We start from the raw sequence: 9,173 nt of genomic DNA, 5'->3' as shown, positions 1-9,173 counted from the left end.
TATAAGTGTGGACATTGTAATATTTGTAAGTTTCTTCACCCCAAGAGAAAAACATTTACGAACTCGGACGGATCTAAGGAATACACTATAAAGAACTTTATGAATTGCAATTCTACATAAGTGATCTACTTGTTGGAATGTACATGTGGACTTAAATATATAGGAAAAACTAAGAGACCACTCAGAATTAGAATTCAGGAGCATATTAGGAATATTAGAAATAAGGTTGAAGGACATGCAGTCTCCAAGCATTTTTCGACAAAGCACAACTCAGATCCCGAAGATATCACCTTCAAGGCAATAGAACACGTAACCCTGGGAGAAAGAGGTGGAGATTTGGGTAATCTGTTATCGAGAAGAGAAATGTTTTGGCTATTTGAACTGGATACATTGGCACCTAAAGGCTTCAATGAGTACTATGAAATTGCTCCTTTTTTGTGATATGTTCAATTCCTATCTACTAATATACCACCAGGTTATGGATGGGCCTGAACAGTACCCTGAAGGTTTATCTTCTGAGGGAGGTCCAGGTTTGGTAGAATATTTGGCATTATGGACCATTGACAGTATTTATTTGCTGCCATACCATCATGTGTGAGCCCAATCTCGTCCGATCTTGGAAGCAAAGCATGATTGGGCCAGGTTAGTACTAAGTAAGGCAACCTCTTGAGAATACCTGGTGCTGCAAATTTAGCTGGCAGTTTGAAATATAACCAGGCTAGAGAATGACAATGCCTAAAAAGGGAATCATAGCATATTCACAATTGAAAGCCACAAGGCTTAGGAGTAAATAATAGTACCAGAACTTTATGAACTTTTTACAACTAGTCCTACCAACTGCAGGAAGAGAAGTGGGTTCTGAGCCTGATTAATATGAAGACTCAAGGAACCTCAAGACTTTTTGGAACCTCCTTTGAAGGAAGTAGCAAGAAAAATAAAGATTTGAAAAAGAATCTCCATATTTTAAGAACCTTCAATTATTAATTATACCCCTGAATTCATGCTCCTCTTTGTAGAACTTTCAGAGAAATCCTCTCCCAGTTCACCCAATTATAAAATTACATCTATTATAGTTTCTTATAAGAAAAAACAACCACATCTTTGAACGTGTACATAAATAGATATATTTTACAATATATGGATCATTCTAATAAATACCACATTTTCACTATGTATTTGCCATTCTAACATATATATGTTCAGAGAGAACGGTATACCCTGACTAAGTATTTAGTGAATGAACTTATATATCTAACATTAAAATAATGCATCTTCTCCAACTGGAATATTTATCCTCTATTATTCTAGTTTCAGAGAATACTGAAGATACAATCTATTAATTATTTACATATGGGTGGAAGTCATCCTCACTATACAGAAAAGCAGGGCGGAAATACTAAGTCCTAAGAAGACAATGGGGCAGAAGAGCATCACGTGTCTATAGAGTGAGGGCGGAAGTGACACGCCACGTTCTGGAGCCGAGTGATAGAAGGGTTGGCGGAAGTGACGCGGCCAAGCTCCGAACACGTCAACAAGTGGTTAGCGGAAGTCCCGTGGTTAGCTCCAAACACGAGGGACAATGCGGAAGTGACTGAGAGCGCGCGCCCTGGACTAATACAGCTGCCGGGAACGGATATGACACGCTACAAGTGAGGGCGGAAGCAAGGTTGTAAAGGGCGGAAGTGGACCCTGTAAGATCGCCGTTTGACAACTTACAAAAATAGTATTTTTATGGGAAACATTTCAATACATAACATTCTAGCTGATGAATTGTTGGATTACAAAATTACTTTATTTTGAGATCTCCCTAAGATACAGGAAGTAAGGTGAACACCTGACCCCTATTGAACTCATAGTGTGGTATAAATACAGGATCACCACACTGGTACATTATCCCCTTGATGAAGTCATAGAGACGAAACGCGTTGGGACTGTTGGTTGCCTCATGCACTGTGGAGAATTACCTCTCTCTTCTAACCAGATAAGCTGCTTAAACATCAACTTACCTCTACTTTGTTTTTACTTATTTATTTTTTACTGCCAGTCATTATTTTTATATGGTCACATTCATTCATTTTTTTATGTGTTTTTTATTAATAAATTGTCAAAATTTTAATCATATTTAATTTTGCACTAGCACTTTTGTTACCTATAAATTGGTATACTTTATTTATTATTTAGCCTGGAGTACACTCTCCTATATGTTTTCAGTTATAATCAGATTAACACTGCACTTGAAATTAAAAACTCATTTGGGTTATATTGTATCATTTACCATTTATGGTTAAACACATATAGCAAACTAGTCGCCTGATTGTCAATTCACTTTTTTCAACATATATATATTATAAGTACAGATGGTCATAGCGGCACTTAATGCAAAAAAAAGACAGGCTGTGGTTTTTGTGAAACAACATTTCAATGTTTATAAAAGCATTGCAAAGGAATTGCAAAGTCCGTCTGTGCTGATATGGTAATGCACAGGAGGCATCACACCCCCTGCTGCATTACGCATTGGATACTCCGTGGAACATCAGCTGGCTAAGGTGACCCATGGGGTCATGCAGGGCCGCTGCAGATGAGAGGGAGAAGCCAGGAAATTTCCGTCAGCCTACAGAGATCTTCCTTACCCCCCCCCTCCAACGGCGGCGACACGCCTTCATTTCGGCAAATGGAGGGCATCGCAACCCCCTCCCTGCCCACAAATGGCAGCAGACTGTCAATCACTGACATTCTGCTGCTAGTCTGCGAGCGGGTATAAGGCTCTAAATACCAACACTGGACTGTCCATGGTTTTGTTTTGCCACGGGATCCTGCACAGCGTGATGACATCATAGATCTGCATCACAACGCATCCATGTGAATGGGACCCTGCAGTGAAGCAACGTCATGGATGGTCCAGTGTGGATATTTAACATGGTAAATATTATGTTTGTATGCTAACTAGCCCTGCATTTTGCACCAGGACACTGTAAACCCTTAACAGAAGTGTGTGTAATTAATATATATATATATATATATATATACACACACACACACATAAGAAAATAATACATGGTCTCTGTATATTTTTAATATGTACACATAAATTATAATTTACATACAAATGTTAATTCATAAATAATTAACATATATACACATATATATATATATATATACACACACAATATGAAAAAACATAAGAATATATATATATATATATATATATATACACACACAATATATATATATATATATATATATATATATAAATACTCACAATATGAAATATATATATACATACACACACAATATGAATATATATATATATATTCACACACAATATGAATATATATATATATATATACACACACACACACACACACACACTATGAATATATATATATATACACACACACAATATGAATATATATATATATATATATACACATATATATATACACACACGCAATATGAAAATATATATATATATACACACACATAACATGAAAATATATATATATATATACACACACACACAATATGAATATATATATATATATATATATATATATATATATATATATACACACACAATATGAATTTTTTTTATATATATATATAATATACACACACACAATATAAAAAAATAAATATATACATACACACACACAGTATGAAAATATATATACACACACACGATATGAAAATATATATATATGTATATATTATATATATACATACACACAATATGAAAAAAAAATTATTATATATATATATATATATATATATATATATATATATGTATATATCAGTGCCTCAGCCTGCAGTGCATTATTCACAACTTGTTACCACTTAGCAGGCAGGCTGGCAGCCAGCAGGACCGATCACCGATGCCTCACCTCAGGAGTCAGGATCAGTCACACTGTAGGTCCGCCTTCACGGAGTTGCCTCAGACTGCAGCTTCTGCTCTTTCAGAGCGCGCTGTGCGGCGGTGGTGGCATGGCGGCATCTTTGTGATGATGTCACGTGGTGCAGATCAGTCGCGTCTCTACATATGCGGCGCAGGGAGGGCTAGTGAAGCCTTCCACTGCGCCGCCATATGTCTCTAGTATATGCCGGCTGATGCGCCTGATGACATGGCCTGGAGGGGGGAGCGGGTCGCATCTGTTGGGGGCGGGACCTCGGATGGCCACTGGCAGGCCGCAGGCTGCTGTAGCAGGAAAAATTGTTTTCCTGTCAACAGCAGGAGCTCAGCTGTTGGTGGGCCTATTTTGATTGGGGGCCTGGAGCTGTAGCTCCATCAGCCCCATTGTTAATCCGGCCCTGGGCAGCTGGAAACTATAAGCATGCTGTCATGGATGGATGTCTGTAGTTGGAGCTCCATTCGCCCCATTGTTAATCTAGTACTGAGAGTCACAGGCAAGTTGATCCTGGGAGTAATGAACAAGCTGGTCCTGGGAGTAATGAACAAGCTGGTCCTGGGAGTAATGAACAAGTTGATCCTGGGAGTAATGAACAAGTTGATCCTGGGAGTAATGAACAAGCTGGTCCTGGGAGTCACAAACAAGCTGCTCCCCTTCTCCGAGAGAGCAGACAGCTCAGTGCTCCTGTGAGAAAGTGGCCAGTGGGCAATAAGGGCAGCAATTTATAGGCCCCCCTGTCTTAAGTGTTACATACAAAGTTTAAATGTTATTGTTTAAATATAAATATAATACTATAATATTTACCCCAGACCTGAAGAAATTGAAAACCACAGATGCAAGTAGGCAATGTACTTACCATGTTATCTGACGCATATTTTTAGGCGGATATTTATGCAGATATTAGTAGTCATCTTTATGACTCTTTAATAGGTCTATCTGACACCTTAATTAGACAGTATACCAAATTAGATAATGTGCCCATTTAGCTTTTAAAGTGCTGAAAATAAAAGAGGAGCAACCACAGGATATTATGTTTTTCTTTATTTTGTCTTTTTTTGCAGATCCATTTTGGATATTTAGGCATCAGGAGACCTAACGCCACACCTGTAAGTGCTCCAACTTCCCTGCTGGTCTGGGGGTGGTATTCCTTCTCAGTCTGCTCTGTGTCTCATGAATATTCACGCTCTTACGTTATCAACATGGCATTGGCCGACCACCAAAGCCAGAGGCTGCAAGATCGGTAGTAGGGGCATAAACATCTCATTAAGGACAAGGTTATATAACTTACAGAATTATAGTGCTGGATCAGTGTGGTTTTAAAGCTACCATGGGATTTGGTCAATGCTTAAAGCAAGGGCCCAACTGCACATACTTTATTTAGCGGTCAATCATCGCTAAAACATTTAAACTTTTTTTTTTAAAATCCACTCTGGAGCAATTCTGACCCTAGACCAAGAATATGGATATACTGTACACCAATGGTGTCATACCACAAGTATTTTTTTTTTTTTAAGAAAGAACAATAAAATCTTAACCAAGGTCTTACTATACTGTTAACTTCTCACCACAGATCATTTTATGTCTTGTAGGGCTTCCCACATTTCACCTTTAACCTGTAAGTGTGAGGTAGAGGTGCAGCAATCACGCCAGGGTGAAATTATGATACTTTTTTGGATGCCAGCCCAAATCACTGAAATCCTCTCTGGGAGAAGAAGGTGCCAGTTGGTAGGGGCGGGGCCTGACTAATTACATCACTAGGCTCCTCCCCATGTGTCAAAGTGCCATAAATCTTGTGCTATGAGGGGGTGGGGCCAAATTACACACTCCCCCTCTCCACTCTTACTAGGAAGTGAGCGGGATGCAGGAGATCCTCCGGTAGCCCTTAAGTAAGTTTGTTAGTTTCCTTGAGATTCCTGGGAAGTAGGCAGGGGCGTAACTAGGGGTGTGTGACTGCTGCCACCGCACAGAGCGCTGGGCTCTGTGGGTGGCACCGTTGCCACCCTACAGCCCTTGCTTATGGTTAGCAGTGTGCCTGGAATAGCACCCTGCAACCAGGATCACTGCTGGGCCGCCGTTGGAGAGTCCTTTAGATGCTCCCATAGGCAAATACAGGGGGGTTTCCGGTTGCCTGGAAACCCCCCTCGCCAGTCCACACCATGACCACAATAGAAATAGTAATATAATATAATTTTACTAGTGCTGCATGTTCTTTTCAGTATCACAAATGAAATAATTAGCACCACGTGTGGATCTTTTAACATGTGTCAGTCAGTCATCAATAGGGTTAATTATTAATAGTGTGTGCACTATCTAGTGCATAAGGAGCCCAATATGTACATATATGTCCAGGGCAGTGCTAGGTTCTTCTGCTTCTCCTCCAGACTCCCGGACTTGTTCCAATGCTCTATAATGGTGCCTACTGTACATCTGAAATAAAAACTCAGCTCAGGCAGGATGGCCCTACTGCTGCATTTAATGGCTTACTGTGATCACTGGTCTTTTATATGCTGGAACTATGAAACACAATACACTTTGTACGATGCATATTAAAGCTGGTTAAGCGCTAATTATGCTATCTTCATGGACTGGCCACACTTGCTCTAAAATCAAGTATTTGGAAACCCCCCCTCTGGAAATCCTGTGTTTGCCACTGGCTCCTGCCAGGCACTCTGTAGTCTATGCCGCTTATTAGAGCATTCTCAGGACGCCCCAATCAGTGGTGCACTTGCCGGTGCTGCCGACCCCATCCCCTCCACGTGATGTACTGACATCATGCGCCCAACGTCATGATGTCAGGCGCTGAGAGGGCGGGCTGGCACAGGGTTCTATTTAGCACCGTTATGGCGCTGGAACTGGAAGCACTGTAGGTAAGTATGGCTTATGCCCAAATGCTCCAATTGTCTGGACCTGGCACGATTTTTATGATATACTGTAGCTGCTAGATATAAAGCAAAAATTATAGTGTTGCTGCAAAAACAACCAGCAAATCGTAGCTTATCACATTTGGGCCTTAGCATGCGAAACATACCCCATGCATCCTTTTTTGGTACTAATTACAGCTTCATAGATTTTTTAAATAATTAGATATATCAGATAGCTATAAAGTTTCTCACCCGAAAACAAACAATTTTTTCTTAGGTATACAGTACTTGCGCTGTAAGTGCTGCTTTCATTTAGATAAATAAGTTATGCAGACAAACAAACTGAAAAATCATTGTCTAAATGATAAGGCTCAATTAGAGCAACACAACAGGCCACTTATAAATGAAATATATATGAGAAAGAACATTAATGCTAAAAAATTATATTTTTGTTAAAACAAAATTGAGCAAATTGCTACCTATGAAAACTAGAGTGGAAATACCTCTATAGCTAGTCTGTCATCTCCCTTCATACTCATATTGGATGCTAATTAACTATGTCGCCTAGATACAGAGGAGGCAGCTATTTTGGTGAGCTACTAGGAATCAGTGACCATCATTGAGGCCAGGGATGGGCTGGCCAGGTGACTGGGGTGGATAGGTCCACGGCCTGTTCCATATTCAATTCTAAAACAGCATCTATAGGCTGTGGGGGCTGATCCGCAAGCTGCCTGTTGCCTTATAGAGACAGCCATTTAAACAGGTGCTTGTCTCATCCCATTTGTTTCCCCTCCTTTTTCTCCCATCTGCTCCCACCACCCACTTTCCTGTTGCACCACGTCTTCTTCCCCCTCGTCTTCCACTACTCCCTTGCCTTCATCCTCTTTTGCTGGAACTAAGTGGCAGGCAGACCAGTGGTAGTCATACTTGCTTACTTTTTTTTTTAACTCCGCCCCCATTGTGAATCCTGGTCTAAGAAGAGGAGGCAGGGCCAAAGTGACACAATCATATTGGCCCTGCCTCCTCTATATGGATGGACCCACAATTCTAGGCTGATCCACACTTCTCATGGGCAGTACTAGGTGCTTGCCCCCCAGGTTAAATTTTGCAGCCCAGCCCAGGATTCAGGCCTTTCATGAAGCACATGTTACAAGCAGCAATATTATGGCCTTATCCGATTTCTCCTCCTTCTCACATGCTGGCTACTGTTCCATAATGCCAGGGGCACTTTATGCAAGGAAGATGAGCTTCACAGGTTTATAACTACTGTTGAAGAAAGGTAATAATGGAGTCTCTCTCTTTCCAGAGCTTTAGTCTGGTGGGCATCTTTGCCCTGAAATCGAATTCCCTACCTGATAAAATAATAACACTGGAGCTGCCGTGTAAAATTCATAATCTGTCAGTGGCTCAGACTTTACTTCACTTGATTGGAAGACAAGATGGTGGCTCCTACCTGCTTTACAGATAATTTCCTGGGGAAATTTTGCCACCGGACCCTCTACCTGGAAAGCAGGGGAGCTTTATGAACTTTCGCATATAGATCTTGCACGTAATAAATTCTTTATATAGAAGATCTTGTAGAAGATAAGTCCTTGTATTAAAATGTAATAACGTACCACACTCACATAAAGTTAGTGTGGTGGAAATCTTAGAACGGTATCTTTCAGTCACAGCACACAGTATTTCATAACCAGGGGGGTAAACGTACCCTACTCACTTCAAACAGAGTAGGGAAAAATATATTAAGGTATCTTTTTCCAATAGGTAGTCAGCACGTACCAAAACTCACATTTAATAAATGTAAATGAAGCACATCAAGGTTTCTTTGTGTTGAGAGGATTCCTCCAATGTATATCCATATATATTTTTCCCTACTCTGTTTGAAGTGAGTAGGGTACGTTTACGCCCCTGATTATGAAATACTGTGTGCTGTGACTGAAAGATACCCTTATAAGATTTCCACCACACTAACTTTATGTGAGTGTGGTACATTATTACATTTTAATACAAGGACTTATCTTCTACAAGATCTTCTATATAAAGAATTTACTACGTGCAAGATCTATGGCCCTCATTCAGAGCCGTACGCTCTGAGCAGAGCGCACGCTCTGAATGAGGGCCGTCCTCCATAACTATGGAGCGTCCTCCTGGACGCTCGTATAGCTGTGGGTCACCACCCACAGCCTATACGAGCGTGCAGTTTGATGGCCGCGATGGTCTTGACCATCGCGACCATCGAAACTGCGAGCCGGAGCCTGCGGTTGAGGTTTTCAACCGCAAGGCCCGGAGTGATTTTGGCTCTATCAGAGCTCTATCTATCACTAGTGATGTCAGTGGGCCGGCTTCTGACGGTAGGCGTTCCCTTAGGAACGCCCCCGTCAGGGAGGCAAGCCCACCAAAGGGGGCG

The 9,173-nt window shown here is 40.8% G+C and overlaps 1 pseudogene; it reads left to right on the top strand.

Moving 5' to 3' along the window:
- Nucleotides 1-572: 572 nt before the first annotated feature.
- On the top strand, nt 573-691 carry LOC148516970 (5S ribosomal RNA; annotated as a pseudogene).
- The last annotated feature ends 8,482 nt before the right edge of the window (nt 692-9,173 follow it).

The sequence above is a fragment of the Taudactylus pleione genome, unplaced genomic scaffold, assembly GCF_031769625.1.
Source record: "Taudactylus pleione unplaced genomic scaffold, aTauple2 ptg000230l, whole genome shotgun sequence".
NCBI classification, from domain to species: Eukaryota; Metazoa; Chordata; class Amphibia; order Anura; family Myobatrachidae; genus Taudactylus; species Taudactylus pleione.
This window is presented reverse-complemented; position numbering and strand designations above follow the sequence as displayed.